The sequence below is a fragment of the Lycorma delicatula genome, chromosome 9 (assembly GCF_047948215.1).
Source record: "Lycorma delicatula isolate Av1 chromosome 9, ASM4794821v1, whole genome shotgun sequence".
NCBI classification, from domain to species: Eukaryota; Metazoa; Arthropoda; class Insecta; order Hemiptera; family Fulgoridae; genus Lycorma; species Lycorma delicatula.
Window position 1 is genome coordinate 63,241,544 of NC_134463.1, and position 18,501 is coordinate 63,260,044.

The window sequence follows — 18,501 nt, forward strand, 5'->3', positions numbered from 1 at the left end:
AAATGAAGTGTAGACTCAGGTCGACCGTTCCTGAGAAGTGTGATTAATTGAAGCCATACCACCAAGTAACACCGCTATCCACGATCTAATTTTCAAATTCGTATAAAAGTAACTGCCTTTAGTAGGACTTCAACCTTAGAATTTTTGACTCAAAATCAGCTGATTTGCGATGACGAGTTCACCACTAGACTAACCCGGCCTTATCTGTTGTTAGTAAAATAGGCAAATATGGAATAAGATTCACAGTTTAAATTCCACAGTTTATTTAAGCTTGAGATGACAGTATAAAGTATACAGCATAAGTATAAAACTTTAACATAAAGTGTAAGTTTTAACATAAAGTTTAAGTTTAACAGAAAATATAAGTTTTAACATGAAGTATAAGTTTTAACACTACGTTTTTACACACAGCTGTGCGGAGCCTCTGTCGTTAGTCAACTGGCACAACAATGAGAGAGAAACATATGTATGAAATATATTAATACATATGTATTACTATTTACATTTTATTAAATCACATTTTATTTAATTAATTACATGACATTCGTGACATTCAAAACGTTAACATCTGTTTTTACGTAATTTCAATAAACAATCGTTATTATAAGAGATATTAACGTTATATTTACTGTTAACCATTAAAAAAAAGATGCTATACAACTATCGACCTATGAGTATGATTCTACCAATATTGTGGTAACGGGTGCATAATTCCCTTGTTATTTAATAGTTATGAATTTATGTAATAATTAATTTTTAAAAATCCAAAACTCGATTAATATCGTCGGCAAGGTTTCGTATTGAAGTTAAGTCATGCCTGGTACATGCAATCCTGTAACACTTAATACGATCCAGTCAGTTTTTATTAGAATGAACAATGCTGAATCATAAGGTGACAACTAATTAAAATACAACCTGAAGAAATATTATCCTACAGAAGCGTTCTGTAGTTTCCTCTCTTTTTTTTTAATCAACAGGGATTTTTCCTAGAATTTTTTGTTTGGGATGTACTTATGTTTTATTTTACGATAGAAAATCTTCTATTTTTTATCCGAAGACGATGATTTTTAACCGAAGAATTAATTTTATACAATATCCGTTTCAACATTTATTAATTAGGTTTTAAAATAATCACTTTTCCTGGAGTTAAGATATTTTTTTATTTTTTTAAATTTATGGTCTGAGAAATGATGAGTAATTTATATGAGAATCATTTTTTTTGTATTTTTATTTAATCTCTCCTTTTGCCAAGTTATTTAACATTCTCACTCTTATATTTTTGTTGGGCGGGGTTTGTGTAGATGCGATACGTTTCACTCCACCGCTCATATTTTAATCTCTGACGTAATACGTGTAATCCATATACTCATAGGTTCACGTATCGTTACTGGTGAACGTATCGCACCAATCGGAAGTGATGTCCCCCTTCCATACTAAATTAAGAGAATACGTCTCCAGCTTTTTGACCGTTACCTCACTCTTATGAAAGGAACTGAAAAAATATTATAAATTTAATACATATGAATGGATGGGTTATTTTTCATGTTATTTATTAGAGAAGATTGTCATATTTTTTAGTGTAACAACTCTTATGATAAATCGGTAGAAAGCTTTTCTCCACAAACTATATTTTTTTACATATATTCATATGTATTAACAACAGTTACATTAGTTATTTTTTCTTTTCTATTTGGTTATAGTATTTATTCATTAACATAAAAAAATATGTACATTTTCTTTTATTGTAAATTCCGCATTAATATTTAAACTTTACGCCGAGTTAACTTCTAAATTAGCAGCACATTCATTTTTTTTTAAAATGAGCGTCACGTAAACTAAATATATTCTTTACAAAATTATGAATATTTTTGATCTACTTATTTATTTTTTTAATATTCTTAGTTATGTAGCGATTTAATTTAAATATTTAAAATTTGTGTAATGAAATTATTTTATTTAATAAATGATTTTAACAAGAAAACATATTTAAGTAATATGCAAATTCAGTAACTTAAAAATAGAATATTACCTACCGTTTATCCATAAATTAAATTAAAAAAAAAAATCTAAGTTGTTATTAAAATGTATTATATTTAACAATATATTGATTCTGAATAAATAGTTATATTATTTCATTGTAATTCTAAAGATTCAATTTCCGTGTAATGTTGACAATATCCCCTCCCATAAAAGAAAAGAAAATTATTCAAAAAATTCGAATATTTTCTTTGAATTTACATTAGATTTAGATTTGGTTATGTACCATAGACATCGAATGAGTTATTGATTACTTACTGTTTTACATACTTCTAGCAGTTTTCTTCATGTGTTCTTTTACAACCGCCGTATAACTGTTATCTATAGTAGACAAGATTAAGATTCTTGCTTTCCAATACTTTTCACAACGGTGACTCTTTTCCATTAATTCACTCTCTGTTTTTCTGTTTAGCCTCCGGAGCCACCGTAAGGTATTACTTCAGAGGACGAATGAGTATGATATGTATGAATGTTAATGAAGTGTCGTCTTGTACAGCTTCAGGTCGACCATTCCTGAGATGTGTGGTTAATTGAAATCCAAACACCAAAGAACACCGGTATCCACGATCTAGTATTTTAGATGATTTCGAAGTCGAAAGTTCTAAGGTTCAAATCCTAGTAAAGGCAATTACTTTTATACGGATTTGAATACTTTTTCTTTTTTTCCGATTTAGCCCTCGGAACCACCGTACGATATTACGTCAGAGGATAAATGAGAATGATCGATGAAACTAGATAGTGGATTCCGGTACAGTCTCAGGATTGTTCGACCTGAGACTGTGCAAGACTGCACTTCATTTACATTCGTACATATCATCCTTTGAAGTAATACCGTACGGTGGTTCCGAAGGCTAAAACGGAAAAAAAGATTTTCAAAACTAAGATGTCATTTTGTTCACAATAATAAATTAAAATGAAATATGATAAAACTAAGAATTACTGAGATGTAAAGAATGGAAAATGAACATGGCCGCCATTTTGAATTTTTTTTCTTTTTAGATAACATCGGTATATTTGCCTGTTTGTGTGTGCAAAATTTTATTGTGGTTCTTCAGTCCGATCTGGAGATATAAATTTTTTATTAATAATTACAAAATGGCGGACAGAAGAAAATGAAGGGGTAATCGGCATTTTTTCATAACACATTTTTTGTTCATTTTGACACGTAGAATCCGAAAATCCAGTACAGAATTTTAGATATACAGAGTCATTTATTCTAAGTTAGGGGTAGAGATAGCTCTACCCCTAACTTAGAATAAATGACTTTAACTCTGTTGAGTTTAAAAGGTAAAATAATAATGCACGATAAAAATTGTTGAAAACCTTATTTAAAATAAGGTTTAATTACCTAATTAAGAATTAATAACCTGTAAAACCAACACCGGATACGTGTGTAGATCGACCACACAAACCAGAATAATTATCGACCTTTTTCTTAAATGTTTATTATAAATTTTCTCTTTTATTGCTTTATTTATTTCATTTTGTATGAAATTTTTATTTTTCCAAAAATTCTACGCTTCTACAAGAATCCTTGGTTTTACTGGCCATTTCTCGTCGTAATAATCCAGAATGTTACTTGGTTTTTCGTTATTTGAAGAAGCCTTCGTAATAATCAGCCAGGCGTCTCTTATCAAATGAAATTGTTGGTATGACGTTAATTTAGCTGTTATTTACGTACTCGTTATTTTCTTTATATATATATTTTTTTTTAGTTAAATATAAGATTTGAACTTTTCTTTACAAATACTAATGAAATCTAAAATTTCTTAATAAATTAAAAATATTTTGTTTTTTCTCTACACGGCAGACATTAGTGGACAAATACAGAGTGACTCTAGTCTCTTGAGAGATGATTCTGTAACCAAAAATAAGAAAAAAGTTCATATAACATCGCTCAGAAAACGGTTCATTAGCGAATTTCGGCTCGCGAAACATTTAGCCCTGCTTTCTGCTCTCTCTGCGAAATTAAACCGAACTAAAATTCTTGGGTTACAAATCGAAGGGTAAATTTGATGCTTCTTTATGGGTTTTGATTTAAGAAATTGAATAAAAGTGGTCCCAGACCTTTATCTGACCTAGGTTTTAACGAAAATTGGATAAAACACGAAAATATTTTGTCGGAAAATAGACTTTTTTGGTTTGGAATAAAATAATTTTGTTAACTTACAAATAAACAAACAAAAATTCCTAGTTAATTTTGTAGACCGGCCTCCATGGCGCGTGTCCTAGTGTCTTGACCTTTCATTCGGAGGTACCGGGTTCGAATCCCGGTCAGGTATGGCATCTTCACATGCTACAAAAATTGTCTTTTATCCTCTGAAGCAAATACCTAACGGTGGTCCCGGAGATTAAAATCAGGTAAAAACCTGCTCTTTTTTAAAAACAGCGCTATCTGTTGAATGTAAAAGAAACACACGCTATACTGAATATTCGACATTCTATTTCAATGTTTCCGATATGAGTGTCCGCTATAGATCAAAAAACTACTGGACCGATTTACGCACGGGGAAAAAGGGAGAAAGGGAAAAATCGAAAAAGGTAAAAAGGGGAAAATTGAAAAAAGGGGAAACGGGGAAAAGGAAAAACGGGAAAATGAAATGGAAAAGGAGAGTAGAAAAAAGAAAGGGGGAAGGAGAAAAGAGGATGGGGAAAAGACAATAAGGAAAATATAAATGGGGGAAGGAAATGGGAAAGTGAAAGGGGAATGGGAGAAAGGGAAGTGAAATATGGTAAAATTTAAAAGGGGAAAAGTAAAAGGGAAAAAGGAAAAAGGGAAAAGAGATAAAGGGAAAGGTTAAATTTTGTTGTTTATCAAATTTTCAATTGTGTTCATTTTAGCTCTATATATATATATATTTGAGTATATATATATATATATATATATATATATATATACTCAAATCTAGCAATAGCGCGAAGCATTGTCGGGTCTGCTAGGATATAAATATAATTAAAATAAATAATGTCTTTATAAAGGACTTAAAATTGATTTAACCTTTTCAGATCAAGTAGCCTTGGAACTGGCTATGTACAGCGTCAGTTTTAAAACGCTGTTACAAAATCATTTTATATGGCATCTAAGTCGGTTATTTTGTTTTATATTTACAAAGGAATAGTTTTATTACTCAATTTGAACGACGTTAATACGATGTAAAATGTTTTACTTAGACTAGAAAGAATATTACCATTTTTTCCTCAGAAATGTGCTTGTTTGTGTATGACTTGTGTATTATAATTGCTATGAGGGTTACGGATTTATTTATTATTTACAAAAATAGCTTATCTTACTAGCAACATATCGATGTATTGAAACACAATATAAATTATGATATACGGCACACAAAAAAAAAGAAGGAATTTATGGTCATAAATACGTCACTTTTACTTGAGGTCTATAAATATCTTTTCTGACAAATGATATCGGTAAACGTGTAACACAAACCGATTCCTAATGTATAACAGTATACAGTAAAAATGGTTTTTTGTCAACTGAACAGCCTTTTGAGTGCTGGGGATTTTTATAAAACGTAGTTTTCTGAATCTACTTTCATTTATACTAACATATGTTGCTAATCTGTTTTTTATGACACGGGTTTTTCATCATATTTTGCCCAATTTTCAACCGATTTGCTTGAAAGTATTATTTTTAAAATCAGCAAACTATGTTTCATAAACACAAAGCAAAAAAAAAAAACTTTCGCTAATAAAAAACGCGGTAGAAATGGGGAAAAAAATTATGCAATTAAATTATCGTAATTTTTGTACTGTTTCAATTTTTTTGTTGTTACAGGCATAAAAAATATCCAATCGTAACGGTTTTTTTTGGTCAAAATCTGTTAAATCTCTTTAATATACTGTAATTTTTTGAAATTTTTTTCTCAAGAGGGTAGCATAAGACTATGAAGGTAGGCAATCAGATACCAACATATTTTCGCGGAGCGCTAATCAACCGCGGATCATTGTGATGGGAAAAGGTTAAAGGATTTTTTAAAATAAAATTAAGTGTACCTTGTAGATATACTCGTCTAATTTGATCGATCGGGTTTAGTTAGCCTCAAATACAAAAATTTTTTCGGTCAGATGCTGTTTTAAGTATCAAAGTGAAAAGATTAAGTTATTGAACCCAAGGTAGTTTAGACTTTTTATCAACTACAATAAAAGCTAAACGTAAATATATATTTATATTAAATTTACTATTTACAGAACCATAAACACAGTAATTTAAGTGTTTTAGTCACCACAAAATAAAACAGTTTAAGCGTCATTTAATTATATATTTAATTACATACTTTGTATAATTTTCCTCTTTTCTTGTTTTTTGTGGTGTTTTTTTTTGTCATTTAAAAAGATCCTGAAATCAGAAAAAAACAAAATTAATTTTCTGTTCGTGACTGTTGTTATGAATTAATTTTCCTTATTCTGGTTATTACTGGTTAATTTTATAACAATTTAACATTACCTTGTTTAAAAAACATTAATATTACGATTAAAAATAAATAATAATATTATCCATCACACTTTTTTTCTATGTTTTTATTATTACTATTAATTTACATTTAATTATAAGTTGTTTTAAAACATAAGTTAATGTTATATTACATTATTATAATTAATGTTTCGTAATTTAACTACAGTGCTAATGATAATTTTCCGACAAATAATATAAATATATAATGTAACATGCGTTAAATTTATTACTTTATTTAAAAGTTTTATCATGTCATCATATTGCATTAACTTATTTTTAATAAAATTATTTTTGTCTATTTAATTACACGGTAAGAAGTATAAAACATTCTTGGTAAGTTAAAATTAATTTTATGAAGCATCTGATTATGGAATTCAATTCGAAGCATTACAATTAAAAAAAAAAAATTCAAACCATCTAAATCTATACAATTACATAATCAAAAACTTGGTGTCGAACTGTCTGCAGAATATGTGACCATTTTTATCTCGAATCATATTTAACTGATTTTTGCGAAATAAAAATCCAGACTTATTGATTCATATTTCACGTGATCATTAAAAAAGTATAGGGATACTAGCATCCCTGTCGCGGCTTCACCCGCGCTATATGGTTACTTGAATTTCCTATCGCGGTCAAGTTTTTTTAATATTTTTTACTCAAGTAACCGGAGGTAGGTGCAGCCAGTCGCGTCGCACATACAGTGGCTGTATTGGTTAAGCCGCTTTGCTGTACACCATCGCACTCCTTAAAAATCGAAATTTAAAAAAAAAACCGAAAATTGTTTTTAAATATTTATCTGAAGAGTATTTGCAAGCCAAATCGATTGAATATCTCGTTTAGCATAGTCGGAAATGGGGAAAAATTTGCAGTAATCGTTTAAATTTTTTTTACCTTTTTTCACCACTTTTAATGTCTAATTTCAAAACTTTAGAAGTGGGTTTTCAGATATTTACATGGAGAATATACACACCAAAAATCAAGATGATATCTTCATTTTTACTGGGAAATTCAAAAAATAGTAAATTTCATTGTTATTCCATTTTAACCCTTTAAAATTGGAATTTCAAAAATTCCTTTCTTAGTGTGTTCTTACACTGTAAGATTAACATTTATATACATTTTTATTAATTTATTTTCATTCGTTTTTTTCTGGGTGTTGATTTTGAAGAGGAAGGCGACTTCTGGACAGGTAATTTTAGAGTAATTAACTCAGCGTCAAATAATGGGCAGGCAGGAGTAGGTTTCGTGATGAACAAGAATAAGAATAGGGAATAGAGAATAAGAATAGGGAGGAGAGTGGAGTATTTCAAGACGCATAGCGATAGAATCATTGAAATAAGGATAAAATCAAAACCTAGACCGACAACGATTGTTAACGTCTATATGCCTACAAGCGCCCATGATTATGATGAGGTAGAGTGTGTATACGAAGAGGTTGATGAAGCAATTAAACACGTAAAAGGAGATGAAAATTTAATAATAGTTGGAGATTGGAATGCAAGCACTGGAAAAGGCAAGGAAGGAAATATAGTGGGGGAATACGGTCTGGGCAAAAGGAATGACAGAGGGGAACGACTTATAGAGTTTTGCACGAAGTATAATTTAGTAATTGCCAACACCCAATTTAAAAATCATAATAGAAGAATATACACTTGGAAAAAGCCAGGCGATACTGCAAGGTATCAGATAGATTATATCATGGTTAAGCAAAGATTTAGAAATCAACTCGTTGACTGCAAAACTTACCCTGGAGCAGACATTGATAGCGACCATAATTAGGTGATAATGAAATGCAGATTGGGGTTTAAAAACCTGAAGAAAAGGTATCAGATGAATCGGTGGAATTTAGAGAAGCTTGAGGAAGAGGAGGTAAAGAAGATTTTTGAGGAGGACATCGCAAGAGGTCTGAGTAAAAAAGATAAGGTAGTAAATGTAGAAGAAGAATGGGAGAATGTTAAAAAGGAAATTCTTAAATCAGCAGAAGCAAACTTAGGCGGAATAAAGAGAACTGGTAGAAAACCTTGGGTTTCAGACGATATATTGCAGCTGATGGATGAACGTAGAAAATATAAGAATGCTAGTGATGAAGAAAATAAAAGGAACTATCGGCAATTAAGAAATGCTATAAACAGGAAGTGCAAACTGGCGAAAGAAGAGTGGATTAAAGAAAAGTGTTCAGAAGTGGAAAGAGAAATGAACATTGGTAAAATAGACGGAGCATACAGGAAAGTTAAAGAAAATTTTGGGGTACATAAATTAAAATCTAATAATGTGTTAAACAAAGATGGTACACCAATATATAATACGAAAGGTAAAGTCGATAGATGGGTGGAATATATTGAAGAGTTATACGGAGGAAATGAATTAGAAAATGGTGTTATAGAGGAAGAAGAGGAAGTTGAGGAGGATGAAATGGGAGAAACAATACTGAGATCTGAATTTAAGAGAGCATTAAAAGATTTAAATGGCAGAACGGCTCCTGGAATAGACTGAATACCTGTAGAATTACTGCGCAGTGCAGGTGAGGAAGCGATTGATAGATTATACAAACTGGTGTGTAATATTTATGAAAAAGGGGAATTTCCGTCAGACTTCAAAAAAAGTGTTATAGTCATGATATCAAAGAAAGCAGGGGCAGATAAATATGAAGAATACAGAACAATTAGTTTAACTAGTCATGCATTAAAAATCTTAACTAGAATTCTATACAGAAGAATTGAGAGGAGAGTGGAAGAAGTGTTAGGAGAAGACCAATTTGGTTTCAGGAATAGTATAGGGAGAAGGGAAGCAATTTTAGGCCTCAGATTAATAGTAGAAGGAAGATTAAAGAAAAACAAACCAACATACTTGGCGTTTATAGACCTAGAAAAGGCATTCGATAACGTAGACTGGAATAAAATGTTCAGCATTTAAAAAAAATTAGAGTTCAAATACAGAGATAGAAGAACAATTGCTAACATGTACAGGAACCAAACAGCAACAGTAACAATTGAAAAACATAAGAAAGAAGCCGTAATAAGAAAGGGAGTCCGACAAGGATGTTCCCTATCCCCGTTACTTTTTAATATTTACATAGAACTAGCAGTTAATGATGTTAAAGAACAATTTAGATCCGGAGTAACAGTACAAGGTGAAAAGATAAAGATGCTACGATTTGCTGATGATATATTAATTCTAGCCGAGAGTAAAACAAGAACAAAACAAAAGTAATGAAATGTAGTAGAAATAACAAAGATGGACCACTGAATGTGAAAATAGGAGGAGAAAAGATTATGGAGGTAGAAGAATTTTGTTATTTGGGAAGTAGAATTACTAAAGATGGACGAAGCAGGAGCGATATAAAATGCCGAATAGCACAAGCGAAATGAGCCTTCAGTCAGAAATATAATTTGTTTACATCAAAAATTAATTTAAATGTCAGGAAAAGATTTTTGAAAGTGTATGTTTGGAGCGTCGCTTTATATGGAAGTGAAACTTGGACAATCGGAGTATCTGAGAAGAAAAGATTAGAAGCTTTTGAAATGTGGTGCTATAGGAGAATGTTAAAAATCAGATGGGTGAATAAAGTGACAAATGAAGAGGTATTGCGGCAAATAGATGAAGAAAGAAGCATTTGGAAATATATAGTTAAAAGAAGAGACAGACTTATAGGCCACATACTAAGGCATCCTGGAATAGTCGCTTTAATATTGGAAGGACAGGTAGAAGGAAAAAATTGTGTAGGCAGGCCACGTTTGGAATATGTAAAACAAATTGTTAGGGATGTAGGATGTAGAGGGTATACTGAAATGAAACGACTAGCACTAGATAGGGAATCTTGGAGAGCTGCATCAAACCATTCAAATGACTGAAGACAAAAAAAAAAGATTTTGAATCACTTACGTCATGTTCTTTTATATGTATTATATATAAATACGAAAGTTTGCCTGTTTGTTTGCAGCAGCATCACAGGAGAACCAACCGGCCGATTGCTTTCAAATATTCAGGATACATTCGTATCATCCTAGGGAAGATTTTAAGCCATAGATCGAGGCCCTAGTTGCCTCCTTGGGAGTGAAGTTGTGAATTAAAGATATTCATCAAAGAAAGAAAAATTAATTCTTTTACACCTTTATATTTCTGTCACCATGGCAACAGAAGTATAATGAAGTAAAATGACTAGTTCACCTTTTTTAATGAATATCTGTAAATTATTTATTATTTAAACTACTATAATTACTACTAATCTGCCTTGTGTAATTTAGTTTTTTTTCTAAGTATTTGTTAAGTCTGTATACTTCCTTCTTCCTCGTTTCTTTCTTTTTTCGTTTTTTGTACATAAAGTCTCCTTTCATTATTCTTTTTTCGTCTTCTTCTTTCATATAGTTTTTTCTTTATCATTATGAATCTTTTTTCATTGTGCCCTCTAAGAAGAAATCGATTCTAGGACGATCATCAAGTGCCGTTAAGCGTTCTCGTTTCACGAGAACATGAAACCAAAGAGGAAAGAGATCAGCGCCTCGAGGTTGAACGAGCATATAAATTCGAAAGTTTTTAATAACCATGAGTGAACGTGGGGTCTAGGGAGTCGAGTCCCCTGACTAGACGGTCGGGCGAGCGAATTAAGTCTTGACCGACTGTGTGTGTGTCTGCGTCTGCGTCTGGGTATATATATATATATATGTGTGTGTTTTTTTTTTTTTTTTTTTTTTTTTTTTTTTTTTATATAGCGAAGGAAATTCCTTTACGAATCTCTGGCTTAGATGTTTTGCCTGGTATGTCGGACTCGAACATTAACTTAAAGGTGACTTGTTAATGCTAATACCGACTAAAACCTCCGCTATCCTCTGAACTCTGATCCCCCACGGTATCCGCCGTTAGGCATTACTTCGTGGGGGGGGGAGGATTTAGCTACTGCTCTTCCTTCTGGTAGCTAAGATGTTATTACTTCTTTCTTCTAGATGTTGTGGTCCTTTGCTCTTTTTCTTTCGATGGAACGCAGGTCTGTAAGGACGTCTGTTGCAAACGTGCTTATTGCGTTCCATGCGGCTTTTGACGACAACATTGCTTCTATTAGTGTCTCAGGTTGGATACTTTGATGTAAGATGTTTTCGAGTTGATCACGCTGTGGATAAAATCGTGGGCACACAAAGAAAACATGCTCTGCATCTTCATTGACTCCTGGGCAGGACGGGCTGCCCATCTTTTCGGCTGGTAATAAGCACTGCTTCGGTCTTCTGCTTGGCCAGTTGAAGGTTAACTGTATCCATCCACTGGTTGATCCTCTCAAAAGTAATGTCAAACAGATGTTGAATCTCGTCGAAGTGTTTGGCGACGATCACTGCGGCAACATCATCCGCATACGCTACCAGTTTGACACATCTTGGAAGCTTCAATCTCAGGAGCCCGTCATACATGATATTCCACAGAAGTGGACCGAGAACAGAGCCCTGTGGCACACCACCGGTTATATCATACTCTTTCGGACCATTCTTTGTATCGTACTTCAGCACTCTATCTGTAAAATAGCTAATCACTAGTCTGCGAAGATATACTGGCACGTTTTTCTCGTCGAGAGCTTGCATGATTGCAAGCTGAGGTCTACAATCGAGCTTGCGTCACCTTTGGTGTAGGTCGGCCTGTCACCACTGTTGAGCAAGACTACATCAAGTGTAGAAAAAGCTTCTAGTAGTTCTCTTCCTCGTGCATTAGTCTGCCTACTACCCCAGTCGACTGCCCAGGCGTTGAAACTTGAAAAGATAAGATTAATTAATTTATATTAATAATTAGAGGTAAAACCATGTTTAATTTAATGGAATAAATTTGATTTGATTTTTTTTCTTTTAATCTTGGGTAATGAAATTTATTAACTGACAGTTAATTAAAAGTTATCAACATTAATTTTATTACCATCATTAAGAATCGAGTTAATGAGATTCAAACTCATTGGCAGAGATATAACGTAACTAGTAAGCTTAAAATGATTAACTGATGCAAAAACTATGCAATTTAAATAGTTATAGATAACCAGTAATATTTCATTGTTATAAACTATTTAGGCTTTTTATTGCTCAAAAAATGATTTTACAATTAATACACGTTTTTTCCTTTTTAAGACAAATCTAATTTTAATGATACCAAAGTAAAGGCAAAGTAAAATGGTAAAATTAATTATCTAATATCTGATATCTTTTTATTCGTTATGCCAAGGTCAAGTATTTTCAGTGTGAGATTCACCCATCCATGAAACATTTCTGTTGAGGAAAAAACAAATTTAACAGGCTTTATTACAGTCTGTTGAACATACCAGTTCTTTTTTTATTATTATTGCTTCGTTAAAAAAAAAATACTAAAAATTGAAACTTAAAATGTATTTCAAATAATTTATACAGGCTATTTCTTTATTTTTAAAATAAATGCTGTGTAACGTTGTAGGTTTTTTTTGTGTTATTTCAATGGGTTTTAGAAAAAATTAATACATAAGAAATGCAACTACGAAGAAGCATTTAAAAGAGTTTATCATGTATAAAAACAACCTTGTTATTTTGAAGTTTAATAATTTTTCATTTTTTAAATAAAAAATATGAAGAATTTTGTGTAACATATATATTTTTTTTATGAATGTACTCGTATATACGAAAATAAAAAATCTGATGTGAACATCACATCACTTCCTTCCGTCTATTAAATTATACACATTTTTCCTGCACTTCATTTAAACTTATTTCATTTGAAAGTGAGATACAATCTTACCATTCTTTAATAAAAGTGGACAGTTACATAATTGCTAAAATATTCGTTTTTGTTAACATCAAATATATTTTATTTTTTTGTTTAACCTCCGAATCCGTAGTTAAGCATTACTGCAGAGGATGAGATGAATGATTTTTAGTGTGTGAAAAATGCCATGTCTGACCGGGATTCAAATCCGGGACCTCCAGGTGAAAGGCCGAGACGGTACCACTCGCGCCACTGACGCCGGCAATATCAAATATCTATACAGTTATTAATTGTGTAATCATACCTGAAATATTAGTCTACCTAAAAGTCTAAAAGTCTGAAATATTAGTTTACCTAAAAGTCTAAAAGTCTGAAATATTAGTCTACCTAAAAGTCTAAAAGTCTGAAATATTAGTCTACCTAAAAGTCTAAAAGTCTGAAATATTAGTCTACCTAATTAGTTTTACCCGAAGTAAAAGTCTCTTGATTACTGTTTAAATAAATTGTTTACCAAATAATCCAGTAATAAAAATTGTTTATTCTACACCGTAAGGTCAAAATTAATATTTTTAACCAGTATATATGTGAGTTCACTAAACAGAATAGTTTAATTATTATTAACATTTATTTATACGACACACCTGAAATATTGTACATATTACCCACGTGAAAAAAAATTTTCAACAATCATTTTAAATTGAATACAATTCAAAAATGTATTTTATTTTGCTGTCAAATATATAATAAAATGATTTTTTTAAAATAAATATACAATTTTTAAAAGAATTTGCTAAGAAAATCCACAAATAATACAATAATAAATTATCAGATGTATCACCAAATCTATAATTTTTATTTTATTTTACTAATAATTTGTTTTTAATTTTCTTTTTCTTAATTATCAATGAATTATTATTTGTTGTCGATTTTTTTTTACAATCATGGGTTAATAATTATTAAATCAATATATAAAATTAAAAAAAAAAAAGTTAAAATAATATAAAAAAAGTTAAAAAAAACAAAAAAAAAACATTGGTTTGTGTGGAACTACGTTTCGCACGAGATTTGAGCGTGACAACGTTATATTTAGTATTTTCATGGAATGTATTCTGATAATTTTTTTTTTAAATCGTTTACGGGAACTAAAAAATAAGTTTGAAATAAACTCTTTTATTCAATAAAATTAAAAATTTCTGAACCTTTTACAATATAATCCTTCTATCTACTGGCTTTGACTGTACAACGTATTTGAACTTTTAATATGACTGATCTGTTTATTGAACTACTAGCTGCAGGACGTGCCTATGGCACGGTTCTGCAGCTAGGTCCTCCGAGCGGGTTGCCCTGGCGGGCGACGTCTAGGAATGGGATTATTAGGTGTCCAAAATTGATTACCTCTTGAGTAACATTTTTTTTTTTTTGTTTGATGAAAATTGATCAAGGAAAAGCGAAAAAATAGCAGCAAATCTTTCCAATTAAATTTGGTTTAGATAGGTTTAGGCATCTTTTAAAGATTGCACACTCTCAACATTTTCGTTAAGATCTATAATATCCATATGTTCCTTCAAAAGAATAAATAATGAAAAAATATAAAAGTAAAGTAATTGAATAATGAAAAGTATAAATAATGAGGATTTTAAACCCTCATAAATAATGAGGGTTTAAAATCCGTACTTTTGTTATTTTCTATCGTGTTTTATTTATTATTATTAGGGTATTAGTGAATCCATAGTATTTTCAATATCGATTTATTTGTATGGAGAATAGTTGTTTTAAGATCTGCTACGATATTGAATGAATGAATTACGATAGTAAAATTTATTAATTTATTTATTGTTTTTTGTATGTTGTTATTTATTGTTTATAAATATTTAAGAAAAACTTTTATGATTTTTTGACAGGCAGTATGTTCAACCATGTAAATATGTTCTTTCTTTTATCTCTTATTTGCTGGTGTTGCTTCTTCTTACTTATTGTTTATAAACATTTAAGAAAAAAACATGATTTTTTGACGGGCAGTATGTTCGATAATGAAAGCATTTTCTCAGCTTTTCGAGGAACGCATACACAGACAGATACACATACAAGTGCCTTTAGTAGGGTAGGACTTAAATGCAATTTTAAGTAAAACTCTTTTTTTATATTGTCCATTGTCCTTATGACAGATTACATGTGAAATTTTTAAAGAAAGTTAATAAATAATTAAAAAAGAATCCGTCGACCTTTGATTGTAATGTCGCAAAAAAAAATACTTGTTATCCTTATGAAGTAAACACATGTTTTTTGAGAAACTGGCGTTGGGCTAGATGAAAATAACAATTAATTAAATTCATCCATGATTTGGATGTTTTAAAAAATTACTTGTTTAAACAAACATATTGAATCGAAGTGATTGTTTAATTAGCTAATGAAACACGTTAATATTCCATTTTTCATTTCATTTAATAATAATAATAATTAATATTAATAATTTTTGCAAGTTTAAATTGAATAATTTGTTCAAAAATAATTATGAACAATTTGTTATAGAAATAAACTTTAATCAAATCAATGTTGATAGAGTGTCAATTTAAAACGATGAAATTGAAATCATAAATCAATTTCATGAAATTGCTGATTTTGAAAAGCCCGCCAAAACCTGCTTGACATTATAGTATGTTCCATTGCGCGACGGTTAGGCTCGGCTCAGGCGGAACGGGACAATTTTTCGTGCGTGTTGCTGGCGTTCATCGATTTATAAGACGTTGTCACGTCAACAAAAGGAGATGAAGTCTGATTCGAACTGATGTGCTTTCCCTTTAAGAGCCAAATATTTCATTAATTAAAATTTTAATTTTAATTTTAATTTTGATTGCAAAAAAAGGGGGAGATGTACAACTAGATGTTACAACAGTACTAAACCCAAATTTTCAACATCCTACGGCTAGTCGTTTTTGAGTTATGCTAGATACATGCGTACATATATACGTATGTACGGACAGACATCACGCCGAAACTAGTCAAAATGGATTCAGGGATGGTCAAAATGTATATTTCCGTTCATATATGAAAACTAAAATGTTTTACAATCACAATACTTCCTTTACTTCGTACATGGAAGTATAAAATGTTAAAAAAAAAAAGAGATGAAATCTGAAGACTGAAATTTTTTGCGATCACAATACTTTCTTTACTTCGTATAACGAAGTAAAAAGGAATATAACAACACTTAAAACGATGTTAAACTAAATTGAATGACGTCGATATTTTATGGTCTAGATTTGAATAACAAAAAATCAATGATACTGGCCTGGCCTATTCTACATGTATTAAACAGTTGTATTTGTTTTTTACATATCAACAGAATGGATTTTAACGATTTTCTTTCAAACCAAATTACTTTATTTTCAAAAATCCTATATGACAATCTATTAATATCACAGTTGCACTGTCATTTTTTGATTTTTAAATGAAAACAAACAAAATTAATCTTATTTTGTAAGCAAAAATACGAGTATTGCAATCAAGGTACACATTTTAACTCCTCACATTCCTTAGTAAGCCGTAGCATGTTTGTTTTTTCTTCTAAGTCGGTGCGGCATTTTTTATAAATGATTTTTTACTCGTGTCACGTCGCCTAAAACCGTTATAATTATCACGTATAACTCATGATTATTTCAAATAAAATTTCGTAATGTATATAAAGTACACTACGAAATTTATTTTTATTATTTTAAATAGAAACCCTGTAATTCGATTTTTTTTAAATATTAATATAAAATAACAGTCTAAATTAATAATTAGCTAATTATTTAAAGGATTCATTCCACTGCACAAAATTTAAACATAAATTATTGAATTATTTTTCAAAAAAATCAACTCAGTTTTATTCAATGATTTTATATTTACACACGGACAATAAGATGGACAAAAATTATTTTAAAAAAACGTTTTAGTTTTTTCTACAGTTTTATTATTTTTTTTTAATGTAAAATAGTTGTTTGCATAAATATGTGCTACCGAACATTGATAAAATACGTTTAGTTGCTAATAGCACATTAGTAAATCGTTCCGGTGATAAATAATTATAGAAATGTGGAATCACAACATCCCTATATTTTTGTTTCAGTACGGAATCGAACTGAATTTCGATTACTTCCGATAATTTCGATAATTTTGTAAATTTTCATCAACAGTTTTAACATCAATTGACAAATGAGAAGTAAATAATTGAAATATTCACATTTTCCTGAGGTCAAAAAATCTTTCGAATTCATTTTCTAACAATTTAATTTCTTTGGAATATTCTGAAAATTTCAATAGTGATGATTTTTATGATAATGACTGGCAAGATTCAAAGTGAGATAAATTTTATTTTTGAATTTATTTTTGCCAGAGTAGTAATTTCTGTTTGAAAACGTTGATATTGTCAAATAAGGTGGTAACCACATGCTGTTTGCCTTGTAGTTAGAGATTAAATTGACAATGGTGAATTGTAATGTCAACAGCAAAAACCAGATCTTTTATACATTGATCGGCTTTTAATATTTCACATTCATAATTTTTGGATTCTAAAAACATGATAATTTCGTTCAACAATTGAAAGAATCGCTTTAAAACTTTATGACTGGAAAGCCATAGAATTTCTGTGTGATAAAGTAGATCGGTGTATATTCACTTCCTATATCTTCTAGAGATTTACTAAATTGACGGTGATTAAGTCCACGTGTGCGAATATAATTTACAATTTTAGTAACATTTTTTAAAACTTGCCCGATATTTAGAATTTTGGAACATAATGTTTGTTGATGAATAATACAATGAAGTGTTGAAGAGAATTATTATTTATTACCTTGTTCTATGTATTTTTCTTTTACTTGTGTAACAACTCCTTTAATAACACCAATCATATCAAGAGCACCATCAGTTGCAAGAGAAACTAGTTTTTGTAATGATAAGTTGTATTTATTCAGAACATACATCATTGCATTAAAAATATCAACCTCAATGATTGTAACATACATTGGAATAATCTCAGAAGCTCTTCACTTACTTTCAAGTTCGCATCACATCCGCGAATAAAAACAACTAGCTGAGCTTTATCTTGTAAGTCTGTGCTTTCGTCAATTCCATTGGAATAAGTTTCAAATGTTAGAATTATTGATTTTAACTGATTACGTAAATTTTCGGCCATCAATTCTCCTGTCAGTAGTATTTCTTGTTAAGCTTAAATTTTTTAAATTGTTCTGGACATAATACTTCCATTGCCTGAATCATGTATTCGTTAATAAATTCCCCTTTAGTGAATAGTT